Genomic DNA, 14,359 nt, shown 5'->3' with positions numbered 1-14,359 from the left:
CGGGTTACAGCTCTGTCCCTCAACACTGCCCCCCTTCAGATGCCAGTCCCAAGTAGTAGGTCCCCAGATTACCCACCACTGCGACTTCCCTACAAACGGGAGATTCCTATGACCTCCTCCCCCTTGGATTAGGTTATTTGCTAGAAGAGCTCACAGAACTCAGGGAAACACTTACTTACATCTACCAGTTTAAAGGACATGATAAAGGTGAGCAGCCTAATGAAGCGACACAAAGGGTGAGGTCTGGGACGGTCCCCAGTGCAGGAGCTTCTGTCCCTGCGGAGATGGGATGCATCACTCTCCTCGTACAGGGGTTTGGTCACCAACTTGGAAGCTCCCAAAACCCCATTTTATTGGGATTTTACAGAGGCTTCCTCATGGAGGTATTATCAGTTATTAACTCCACTTCCAGCTCCCCCTCCTGTCTCTGGAGGATGGGGTGTGTGGCTAAAACTTTCAAGCTTCTAATCATGGCTTTGGTCTTTCTGATGACAGGTCACCATCCAGGAGCCATCTAGGAGCCCACCCAGATTCACCTCGTTAGAATAAAAGACACTCATATCACCCAAGAAATTAGAGAGGATTTGGGAACCCTACATCAGGAACCGGGGAGACCAAATACTGCAACAAAAGATGCTCTTAGTGTTCTTATCACTTAAGAATTTACAAGGGTCTCAGGATCTCTGTGTCAGGAACAAGGGGCAGATATTTTATATATATATATATATTTTTTTTTTTCCCCTATTATCTCATGTAAGTGAACCTGCTGAAGATAAGAAAAGATAAATCTCAAAACTTTTCAGATTAAAGTTTGAACAAATGTATTATTTCCAATCTCAGCTGAGCCTTTTGTGTAGCTTTGGATTCCTTGTTCTTAGAAAAATCACTTTCCCTTTTCCCGCCACTCTCTCTAAGCCCCCACCTGATCTTTCCTGGCAGGTGGCCTGGGCCCCACTTGCTAGTGAAAGTAACTAAGTTCCCTCAGCTTCCTTCTTGCTCATTTCCCATGTCACAGAAAGGGGTGTTTTCTTTCTCTCTAGAACAAATCCCTCACTATGACTACTGGTTTCTTCAAAGACTTGCCATGAATTATTTTCTTTTTTAGTTTTTTATGAAGATTTCTTCCTCACCAGTGAAATGGTCATGTTCATGTCTTCTGAAGTCTGTAGCCAATCTATGCTTTAAATGCTTCCCTAAGCATTAAATAATGTATTTTCCTAAGTTTGTATGTATTGCTTTTGTCACTAGTTGCAAACACAATCCAAGGTAATATAATCCATTCTACCTCTGTCCTTCTTGGACAAATTTCTTGAAAGAATGATGCCATTCAACTCCCTCTTGCTAGAGGACCGGAATCACAGCTAACTGCTGAACAATCTTCGACAGGAAGACACTGGAACAAACCAAAAAAGATACCCCACATCCAAAGACAAAGGAGAAGCCACAATGAGATGGTAGGAGGGGCACAATCACAATAAAATCAAATCCCATAACTGCAGAATGGGTGACTCACAAACTGGAGAACAATTATACCACAGAAGTCCACTCACTGGAGTGAAGGTTCTGAGCCCCACATCAGGCTTCCCAACCTGGGTTTCCAGCAACAGGAAGAGGAATTCCCAGAGAATCAGACTTTGAAGGCTAGCAGGATTTGATTGCAGGACTTTGACAGGACTGGGGGAAACAGAGACTCCACTCTTGGCAGGCACACACAAAGTAGTGTGTACATCAGGACCCAGGGCGAAGGAGCAGTGACTCCATAGGAAACTGAACCAGACCTACCTCTTAGTGTTGGAGGGTCTCTTGCAGAGCCGGGGGCCAGCTGTGGCTCACCGTGGGGGCAAGGAAACTGGCAGAAGAAGTTCTGGGAAGTATTCTTTGCGATGAAACCTTCCAGAGTCTGCCATTAGCCCCAAAGAGGCAGGTAGGCTCCAGTGCTGGATCGCCTCAGGCCAAACAAGCAACAGGGAGGGAACTCAGCTCCACCCATCAGCAGACAAGCAGATTTAAGTTTTACTGAGCTCTGCCCACCAGAGCAACACCCAGCTCTACCCACCACCAGTCCTTCCCATCAGGAAGCTTGCACAAAACTTTTAGATAGCCTCATCCACCAGAGGGAAGATAGCAGAAGCAAGAAGAACTACAATCCTGCAGCCTGTGGAACGAAAACCACATTCACAGAAAGATAGGCAAAATGAAAAGGCAGAGGGCTATGCACTCGATGAAGGAACAAGATAGAACTCCAGAAAAACAACTAAATGAACTGGAGATAGACAATCTTCCAGAAAATGAATTCAGAATAATGATAGTGCAGATGATCCAGGACCTCAGAAAAAGAATAGAGGCAAAGATCAAGAAGATGCAAGAAATGTTTAAAAGAGACTTAGAAGTATTAAAGAATAAACACCTAGAAGAATTAAAGAACAAACAAACAGAGATGAACAGCACAATAAATGAAATGAAAAATACGCTAGAAGGAATCAATAGCAGAATAACTGAGGCAGAAGAACGGATAAGTAACTGGAAGACAAAATGGTGGAATTCACTGCCATGAAACAGAATAAAGAAAAAAGAATGAAAAGATATGAAGACAGCCTAAGAGACCACTGGGACAACGTTAAATGCACCAACATTCGCATTATAAGGATCCCAGAAGGAGAAGAGAGAGAGGAAGGACCAGAGAAAATATTTGAAGAGATTATAGTCGAAAATTTCCCTAACATGGGAAAGGAAATAGCCACCCAAATCCAGGAAGCACGGAGTGTCCCAGGCAGGATAAACCCCAGGAAAACCACACCAAGACACAGAGTAATCAAACTGACAAAAATTAAAGACAAAGAAAAATTATTAAAATCAACAAGGGAAAAATGACAAATAACAGACAAGGGAACTCCTGTAAGGTTAACAGCTGATTTCTCAGCAGAAACTCTACAAGCCAGAAGGGAGAGGCATGATATATTTAAAGTGATGAAAGAGAAGAACCTACAACCAAAATTACTCTACCCGGCAAGGATCTCATTCAGATTCGACAGAAAAATCAAAAGCTTTACAGACAAGCAAAAGCTAAGAGAATTCAGCACCACCAAACCAGCTCTACAACAAATGCTAAAGGAACTTCTCTAAGTGGGAAACACAAGAGAAGAAAAGAACCTACAAAAACGAACCCAAAACAATTAAGAAAATGGTAATAGGAACATACATACTGATAATTACCTTAAATGCGAATGGATTAAATGCTCCAACCAAAAGACACAGGCTTGCTGAATGGATACAAAAGGAAGACCCATATATATGCTGTCTATATGAGACCCACTTCAGACCTAGGGACACATACAGACTGAAAGTGAGAGGATGGAAAAATATATTCCATGCAAATGGAAATCAAAAGAAAGCTGGAGTAGCAATACTCATATCAGATAAAATAGACTTTAAAATAAAGAATGTTACAAGAGACAAGGAAGGACACTACATGATGATTAAGGGATCAATCCAAGAAGAAGATATAACAATTATAAATATATATGCATCCAACATAGGAAGACCTCAATACATAAGGCAACTGCTAACAGCTATAAAAGAGGAAATCGACAGTAACACAATAATAGTGGGGGACTTTAATACTCACTTACACCAATGGACAGATCATCGAAACGAAAAGTAATAAGGAAACTCAAGCTTTAAATGACACAGTAGACCAGATCAATTTAAATTACATTTATAGGACATTCCATCCAATAGGAGCAGATTACACTTTCTTCTCAAGTGCACACGGAATATTCTCCAGGATAGATCACATCTTGGGTCACAATTCAAGCCTCGGTAAATTTAAGAAAATTGAAATCATATCAAGCATCTTTTCTGACCACAGCGCTATGAGATTAGAAATCAATTACAGGGAATAAAATGTAAAAAACATAAACACATGGAAGCTAAACAATATGTTACTAAATTACCAAGAGATCACTGAAGAAATCAAAGAAGAAATCAAAATATACCTAGAGACAAATGATAATGAAAACATGATGATCCAAAACCTATGGGATGCAGCAAAAGCAGTTCAAAGAGGGAAATTTATAGCAATACAATCCTACCTCAAGAAACAAGAAAAATCTCAAATAAACAACCTAACCTTACACCTAAAGCAATTAGAGAAAGAAGAACAAACAAAACCCAAAGTTAGTAGAAGGAAAGAAATCATAAAGATCAGAGCAGAAATAAATGAAATAGAAACAAAGAAAACAACAGTAAAGATCAATAAAACTAGAAGCTGGTTCTTTGAGAAGATAAACAAAATTGATAAATCTTTAGCCAGACTCATCAAGAAAAAGAGGGAGAGGACTCAAATCAATAAAATTAGAAATGAAAAAGGAGAAGTTAAAACAGACACTGCGGAAAAACAAAGCATCATAAGGGACTACTACAAGCAACTCTATGCCAAGAAAATGGACAACCTGGAAGAAATGGACAAATTCTAAGAAAGGTATAACCTTCCAAGACTGAACCAGGAAGAAACAGAAAATATGAATAGACCAATCACAAGTAATGTAATTGAAACTGTGATTAAAAATCTTCCAACAAACCAAAGTCCAGGACCAGATGGCTTCACAGGTGAATTCTATCAAACATTTAAAGAAGAGTTAACACCCATTTTTTGTCAAACTCTTCCAAAAAATTGCAGAGGAAGGAACACTCCCAAACTCATTCTCCAAGGTCACCATCATCCTGACACCAAAACCAGAAAAAGATACTACAAAAAAAGAAAATTACAGACCAATATCAAGGATGAATACAGATGCAAAAACCCTTAACAAAATACTAGCAAACAGAATCCAACAATACATTAAAAGGATCATATAACATGATCAAGTGGGATTTATCCCAGGGGTGCAAGGATTCTTCAATATATGCAAATCAATCAATGTGATACACCATATTAACAAAGTGAAGAAGAAAAACCATATGATTATCTCAATAGATGCAGAAAAAGCTTTTGGCAAAATTCAACACCCTTTAATGACAGAAACTCTCCAGAAAGTGGACATAGAGGGAACCTATCTCAACGTCATAAAGGCCATATACAACAAACCCACAGCAAACATCATTCTCAATGGTGAAAAACTGAAAGCATTTCCTCTAAGATCAGGAACAAGAAAAGGATGTCCACTCTCGCCACTCTTATTCAACATAGTTTGGAAGTCCTAGCCACGGCAATCAGACAAGGAAAAGAAAGAAAGGAATCCAAACTGGAAAAGAAGTAAAACTGTCACTGTTTGCAGATGACATGATACTATACATAGATAATCCTAAAGATGCCACCAGAAATCTATCAGAGCTAATCAATGAATTTGGTAAAGTTGCAGGATACAAAATTAATGCACAGAAATCTCTTGCCTTCCTGTACACTAACAACAAAAGATCAGAAACAGAAATTAAGGAAATAATCCCATTCACCATTGCAAAGAAACAAACAAACAAACAAAAAACCACCTAGGAATAAACTCACCTAAGGAGGTAAAAGACCTGTACTCAGAAAACTATAAGACACTGATGAAAGAAATCAAAGATTACACAAACAGATGGAGAGATATACCATGTTCTTGGATTGGAAGAATCAATATTGTGAAAATGACTATACTACACAATGCAATCTACAGATTCAATGCAATCCCTATCAAATTACTAATGGCATTTTTCATAGAACTAGAACAAAAAATCTTAAAATTTGTATGGAGACACAAAAGACCCTGAACAGCCAAAGCAATCTTGAGGGAAAAAAAATGGAACTGGAGGAATCAGGCTCCCTGTCTTCAGACTATACTACAAAGCTACGGTAATCAAGACAGTATGGTACTGGCACAAAAAAAGAAATATAGATCAATGGAACAGGGTAGAAAGCCCCGAGATGAACCCACACACCTATGATCAACTAATCTATGACAAGGGAGGCACGAACATACAACGGACAAAAGACAGTCTCTTCAAGAAGTGGTGCTCGGAAAACTGGACAGCTACACGTAAAAGAATGAAATTAGAACACTCCTTTACACCATACACAAAAAGAAACTCAAAATGGATTAAAGACCTAAATGTAAGGCCAGACACTATATAACTCTTAGAGGAAAACATAGGCAGAACACTCTATGACATAAATCACAACAAGATCCTTTTTGACCTATCTCCTAGAGAAATGGAAATAAAAACAAAAATAAACAAATGGGACCTAATGAAACTTAAAAGCTTTTGCACAGCAAAGGAAACCATAAACAAGATGAAAAGACAACCCTCAGAATGGGATAAAATATTTGCAAATGAAGCAACTGAGAAAGGATTAATCTCCAAAATTTACAAGCAGCTCATGCAGCTTAATATCAAAAAAACAAACAACCCAATACAAAAGTGAGCAGAAGACCTAAATAGACATTTCTCCAAAGAAGACATACAGATTGCTAACAAACACATGAAAGGATGCGCAACATCACTAATCATTAGAGAAATGCAAATCAAAACTACAATGAGGTATCACCTCACACCAGTCAGCATGGCCATCATCAAAAAATCTGCAAACAATAAATGCTGGAGTGGGTGTGGAGAAAAGGGAACCCTCTTGCACTGTTGGTGGGAATGTAAATTGATACAGCCACTATGGAGAACAGTAAGGTGGTTCCTTAAAAAACTAAAAATAGAATTACCATATGACCCAGCAATCCCACTACTTGGCAAATAGCCAAAGAAAACCATAATTCAAAAAGACACATGCACCCCAATGTTCACTGCAGCACTATTTACAATAGCCAGGTCATGGAAGCAACCTAAATGTTCATTGACACATGAATGGATAAAGAAGATGTGGATAGACCCTCATTCATTCTGGTGACTTTTCCTTATGAAATTGCTCTCTGCCCTAAATATGACTTATAAGCTTCTAAAGACTCACTGCTACGTGAAAGCATAGCTTCTTCTGACAGCTGAATGTTAGTGCAGTAAATTTGCAATTTGCTTCTATTATTTCTTCTTTTTAGCCAAAGCAAATAGCTGCTTTTGTCTCTATTTCCTGTAACAGATATTGCTACCATTAATCTCTCCAATAAGTTTTACAGGGAGGCATAAATCCACCCTCAATACCAGATAAGATAGACACTCAAGGAAATAAATAGATACTTAAATTTAAAATGATGCAATTTTAAGCTGGATTGCATTCTTTTCTGAAAAATTGTATATCCATTTATTTGACCACTCATGACTCCATTTACACACTCCTATACATTAATTTAAGAAATAACAAACAATCTGTTCTATAAGGTAAGCAAATGAAATTTAGGACATTTCATTTAACCAAACATTTCAGTTCTAAAAGACGAGCATGCTAAAATTTGAAAGACGCCTTTCAATGGGTAGATGCCTTTCAATAGGTAAACGGATAAACAAATGGGTCTGTTTGAACGATGGAATGTTATTCAGCTATTTTTAAAAAACTAGCAATCACACCGCCAAAAGGCAAGGAGGAATCTTAAATGCATATTATTAAGTGAAAGAAGCCAGTTTGAAAAGGCTACATTCTGTATGATTCTGGCTCTGTGACATTCTGGAAAAGGCAAAACTGTGGAGACAGTAAAAAGACCACTGACTGCCAGGGCTTCACAGGGAAGGAGGGAGGGAGGGATGAATAGGTGGAACAAAGACCATTTTTAGGGCAGTGAACCTCTTTTGTGTGATACTGTAAAGGTAGTTACATGTCATCGTACTTTTGTCAGAACCCATGGAATGTACAACACAAAAATGAACCCTAATGTAAACTACAGACTTTACTTAATAATATTGTATCAATATTGGCTAATCAATTGTAGCAAACGTAGCACACTAATGCAAGATGTTACCAATAAGTGAGCCTGGGAAAGGTGAGGGGGTAGAGGGCACATGAGAACTTTCTGAACGCCTGCTCAATTTTTCTGTATGCCTAAAATTGCTCAGAAAAACAACGTCTATTAGAAAAACAAAAGATAGGAACTTGGTTTTTAAAATGTTATTTTATATGCCATGGGTTATATTCTTTAGTTAAATCTTTTTTTTTTTTTTTTTAATCTCTAAGATAATCCAATACCTTAAGAGCTAAAGTTGTTAGTGGCTTGTCTGGATACAATTAAAATTCAAATATAAAAATGGGTGTTGCAATGAGCATGCTCAAAGGTCATGTTGCCAAATATATACAGCTGTAAGCCCAAGGGATGGTTGATGTCTATTGCCTGATAATATGCTCAGTACACCCAGAATATCAAGCCGCCCCGGGTGGGTGCACCAACTCTCACCTGCCACCCCTAAGCTCGCCTCTCCATTCCTCCAGCTTGTCTGAGCAGTGAAAGGACTTTTGTTTGGGTGGGAAATAAATGTCTATTGTTTCATCTGAGAATGACTAGTCAAAATATTTTCAAAAATGGATCTTGCTGTAACATTTTGAGAGACCGGTGTGTATATGAAAAAAGATTAAGAAAATGAATGAATGAATAATGAGAGTAATTCTAGGTTATTGAAATTAATTTGATATGATTTAACATTTATGAAGCATTTAGTTTATGCCAGGCACTGACAAAATGATTTACAGGCATTTATACAACATTTACTAAACAAACATCTAATGTATGCCCACTATATGCCAGGCATTATCTTTTTTTTTTTTTCATATTAAAAAAAACTTTTAATTTTTTAAATGATTTTTCTATTTCTTGCAATATATTCCTTCCTCCAAGGGGTTTCTTTGTTATCCCTCAAAAAAGATATGTTGGAGCCCTAACTCCCAATCTCCCAATATCTTTGATTGTGACTTTATTTGGAAGGAATTTTTACAGAGGTAGCCAAGTTAAAATGAAGTCATTAGGGTGGGCCTTAATTCAATGTGACCGGTTTTCTTATAACACGTGGAAATTAGGCAAAGGGACACACAGGCACATAGGGAGAATGCCACGTGAAGATAGAAACAGAGATTGGAGTGAAGTATCAGAAAGCCAAAGAAGGCTAAAGATTGACAGCAATTCACCAGAAGCTGGGAAGAGGCGTGGAACAGATTTTCCCTCATAGTCCTCAGACAGCATTATCTTATTTATTTCTCATTATAACTCCATAAAATAAGAGCTCTTATTATCCATTTCTTCTGATGAGGAGCCTAAGGTTTTCGAGCTTAATGAAATTTCCCATCGTCAGACAATTAGAGGGAGGCAGAGCTAGAATTCTGATCAGAGCCCAAGCTCTTACAACAGAGGTCATACTGCCTCATCAAACCTGGAATCAGGAAGCTGCTTTGCAATGCATAACTTTGTTCTCATAAATGGAAGAAGCAGGGAAATAAGTCGAGTGAGAGCTAAGGAAAGAGAGTTGAGAATCAAGTCATTCTACTTGAAAAGTTATACAGTTTTGTGACATGTTAGTAAAATCTCCAAAAGTTTCCTTTCCTTCCCCATCTTCATTCTACCTTAACTGACAGTATGCTCTCTCTATAAAAAGCCCCGGTTTGTAGCATTTGCCAATTTCCGTGGTGTAAACACTCCCACCGTGGTTGATTTCAAGCTTCCAACGTGATCTAACTGAACACAGAGTTGGGGAGTCATACACACCATTTGTTCTTGGAACCTGGCTCCGACACCATTGTTTTCACCCCATCAGAATGGGCACTTAGTCGTTGAGAAGTGATAAATTCCACAAGGAAACTGGGGGTTGAGAGGTTTATGCCCTATGATATTTTTGGTACATTGAGTTTGTTCCTGAGACTATCCAGAGAGAAGCAATTTCCCCCAGTAGATTTTGTGGTATTCCTTTCAAAACCTAGCAGGGCTTTGCGTAGTTTCTCAGGTGATGCGCTGATTCCAAAGTCCTAGGATTGCAGACAATGATTCTATCCAGCTGCAGAAGCCAGAGGTAGACGTCTGACGTTGTTGCTGGGTGATGTGCTGAATTAATTCTCCTGTGGGCCAGTTAGGGCCCTAGCATCTGTTCATAGGGAGGAACCAGTAATGAAAGTAGGAAACAAAAATATTCCTAGAAACTCGTCTGTGAAGGGCTATAACTTGTGATGTACATTTAGCATTCCCAGTGAGAGCGGCCCTGGGCCAGGTGCCATCCCACCGCTGGCCTCTGCATCCTGGCGCAGCCCTGCGGGCTGGAAGGAACCACTTTCTGCAGCAACTCTCAGCTCTCCGTTCACATGCTCAGGACCCAGCCGGCCAGGAGGACAAGCACAAACCCTGCGCACCCCCAGGTGATACCTGGTGTGTGAGCGGCTCTGTGGGTGCGGGACACGCACCCAGGCTCTACTCCTGCTACAGCCAAAACCCAGACACTTGTCCCTCAGGTGGCTGGGCGCTTCCAGGACAGCGGATGCTGCCACGCTCTCCCCAGAGGGAGTGTGTGAGTAATAAACCTCTTCACAGCCTCGGGGTGAGGCAGGAGACAGATGGGCCCCTGGGGCAAGTGGTTGGATTTCCTTCCTGTGGGCCGATACTCCGAGGCGGGAATAACAGGACAATGGAGACAGGAGGCTGGGCCCTGCCCAGATAGAAGATAAGAGACCACATATTCCTCATTCTCGAAGTCAGGAGACCACCCCGACTACACATGTGCAGAAAGGTTCCTTGGAGGTCGACAAGGGAGTGATGCTAAGCTACCCATAGGCCTCTTTGGTAGAATCCATCTTGGCTAAGAGAGGCTCACGCACATATGGGAGGATCCTGAGATAAACCAAATATGGACTCAGAACCAGACAAATCAAAATGATTGGCCCAAGGAAACCTGGAAGAAATGCCCCATATAAGTGATTCAAACTGCCACGAGGTCACGACTCTCTCTCTGATCCTGCCTGTGTGTCTATCCGCACGTACTGTACTTCTTTTCCTCCTAATAAATACTTCCCTTGTTTCACTACTTCCCGTCTTTGTGGGAATTCCTTTTCTGCAAAGCTGTAGGGCCAGGGCATGTCACTGGCCGTGGGTCTAGTGGCTACGATTCGATGCTCTCACTGCTGCGACCCGACCTCAGTCACTGGCCGGGAACGGAGACCCAGCTTCAAGCCGCTGCAGGCCGAGGCCACCCGAAATCATGGGTGTCAGTGTGGCACCATCGGTCTTGACACCCAAACCAAACCAATGTTGAGTGTGGGATCGATCCCTCCCTTAATGGGATGGCCACAAAACACTAAATCTAAGACTGCTGATTAATACCTGAAAGAGACCAGAAGATCTACGGAGTCTGTCCAATCACACATTTGCACCCAGGCTTTCTTACTGGCTTCTGCTGGGACACAAGTTGAGTAGGGAAGAGTGGGCCTGGGAGCCACCAGGGGTCAAACATCAGAATGGAGTCACTGCGTTTAGGTGCGAAAATAGTCATGCACGGTTTGGCTCAACTTAATATGCAGACAGGTGTGGGTAGGGTATAAATAGATGATGGCCATTTGTGCTGGGTGAAAGTTCATTATACTTCTCTGTTTTGATATGTTTGAAATTTGCTATAAGTTTTATTTTACTTTTTATTATTTTTATTGAAGTATAGTTGATTTACAATATTGTGTTATTTTCAGGTGTATAGCAAAGTGATTCAGTTATACATATATATGTATCTATTCTTTTTCCTTACAGGTTATTACAAAATATTGAGTAGAGTTCCCTGTGCTATATAGTAGGTTCTTGTTGTTTATCTATTTTATATATGGTAGTGTGTATATGTTAATCCCAAACTCCTAATTTATTCCTCCCCTCTCTTTCCCCTTTGGTAACCATAAGTTTGTTTTCTATGTCTGTGGGTCTATTTCTGTTTTGTAAATAAGTTCATTTGTATCATTTCCTTTTAGATTCCACATATAAGCAATATCATATGATATTTCTCTTTCTCTGTCTGACTCACTTCACTTAGCATGATAATCTCTAAGTCCATCCATGCTGCTGCAAATGGCATTATTTCATTCTTTTCTATGGCTGAGTAATATTCCATTGTATATATGGACCACACCCTCTTTACCCATTCGTCTGTCGATGGATTGGCATTCAGGTTTCTTCCATGCCTTGGCTATGATAAATAGTGCTGCAATGAACATTAGGGTGCATGTATCTTTTCGAATTATGTTTTTTTCTGGATATACTTCCAGGCATGGGATTGCTGGATCTTATGGTAATTCTATTTTTAGTTTATTAAGGAACCTCCATACTGTCCTCCATAGTGACTGTATCAATTTACATTCCCACCAACAGTGCAAGAGGGTTCCCTTTTCTCCACACCCTCTCCAGCATTTGTTGTTTGTAGACTTTTTGATGGTGGCCATTCTGCCTGGTGTGAGATGATACCTCATTGTAGTTTTAATTTGCATTTCTCTAATAATTAGCGAAGTTGAGCATTCCATAAGTTTTAAAAAAGTCTTCTGGTCCAGTCTAATATCAAAACTTCAACCTCTCACCCAATTTAAGCTTCTCACTTTTGCTCAGAAATCTGCGGTGCAGAGTGGGGCATGATCAGTTTCTCTCCCGTTTCCATTAAATCCTCCTCTTTGTGGCTCCCAGCTGTTCCAGGGCTGTGCCGAGAGCTGGTGAGAGGGTGAGGGACCTGAGAGGGTGGTGATCCAGCCTTGTGCCCTCCACAGGGTGGGTGTATCCCAATCCTCCCCGCCCACCTCCCCCCTCAGCCATAATTCCCAGATGAGTGATGAGGTCCATTTCTGGTTGGCCCTTTACAACACCCTTCCCACCTTCAGCCCCTGTAACTCTGTGTCCCAAGTCTCCTTCTGCCAGGGATGCCTCAGTCCTCGAGGGACCCTCAGAGCAGAGTCTTTGTCAGTGTGACTCAAGATCAGTTAATTTTTATGCATCCACTGGGCTGGAGAGAAACCCAGAATAGGAGCACTGGTCACTCTGCAAGGGCTCTGATCTCCCTGCCTGGAGGGGATCTACACCCCTGACCCCTCAGCTAGGAGTCAAATGCCCATCCTTTGGGCCCTCACTCCAGCTAAGCAGGGCAGCATGTGTAAGAACTGGAGACTGAGGGCCTGCATTTTTTTGCTTCTTACAAACCAGCCTGGGGCAGGGGGGCAGCTTCCCCCAGGAGCGGGTCCTGGGAGCTCTCCCTACCCAGCCCTCTTTTCTTACCCCAAAAAGAGACACTCTGAACTCTAGTTACTCTCCCCAGAGAAAATCTTCACTCCTAACCTTCTCACAGTCTCTCTTTTTTTTTTGGTAAATACCCTACAAGCAGAGTGTTGGGTTAAAGGTGGTCAAACTGTGTTTTGAATTACCACTTTGCAAATTTTGCCTAAATGCTCTGGCATCTCCTCTTAGAATGTGCAGGCAATTAACACCTCTCCTTATCAGCTTCCTTCTGAAACCTCAGCCAAAATTCTAAAACAACAGGGAAATCACACTTAGCGCCCTCCTGGCTTGCGTTTGAGATTATTTTAAGGCACTGGTACCCAAGACATTTCAGGAAAAAACACAAATGTATTACACAGTGTGATTTGTGGTTGTTTTGTAAAGCCTCTTAGGATTTAGTGAAAATCATATTTTGGGTAATAAACATCAGAGGTGCAGGACACTGAGAGAAAGTCGCGGGCATTTAGAGAAAATGGCTGACAATTTGCATCGACAAATTACTGGATTCGAGATTTTAAAGACTGGGATGGGGAGAAATCCATGGAAGTTGGGGAAGTCTCACTATTACTACCCCACCAATTACAACTGAGAAAAATCTTTGTCGCATTAAATCATGATATTCGTGATATAGGACCCCACTTTTTTCATACCGGATGCGGAAAAAGAAGACAAGAATAAAAAGGCTGGAGGGGAAGATGCCAGGGACTAACACCTACCAGGGGAAGTTCATGTCCAAACAGAAGAGACAGGACCTAGTGAAACTCGGGTACCAGGAATGACCAGAGATGAACTGAGGTATTCGACATCACTCTTATTAAAAAAGGGACTGTCATGTCAACTTACATGTACCTCCTATCTTGTAGTCACTAAGAGGAGTAGCCTTTCACCAAATGGCTGTTTAGAAATCCCGAGGCGTTTTATACGTAACAACAACAAAATCTTCTTAAGTTCTGCGTCTCAGCCATGGCTCTTAAACCATTCAGTTGGGTTGGGGGCAGGGAGTCTTCTTTTCAGTGGCAGCTGGATGGCAATGCTCACTTTGACTCTGGGGACCATCTGGACGCCCTCCTGGTGATGTGTCAGAAGGTACTTGGCACAGAGAACAGATCTACACAGAAGCAGAAATAATAAGGTGAGAAACGGGAGCCCCTCAGAGACCAGCCCTTTGCTCAGGCTCTGCCTCGCAGAGCGGGCGGGGCTGCACCAGGGACCAGCAGGGAGGACCCACAGCCAGAAAGCCACTC

The sequence above is a fragment of the Balaenoptera borealis genome, assembly GCF_965194805.1.
Source record: "Balaenoptera borealis genome assembly, chromosome: 9".
NCBI classification, from domain to species: Eukaryota; Metazoa; Chordata; class Mammalia; order Artiodactyla; family Balaenopteridae; genus Balaenoptera; species Balaenoptera borealis.
The sequence above is the reverse complement of the archived record's forward strand: the minus strand, read 5'-3'. Positions refer to the sequence as shown.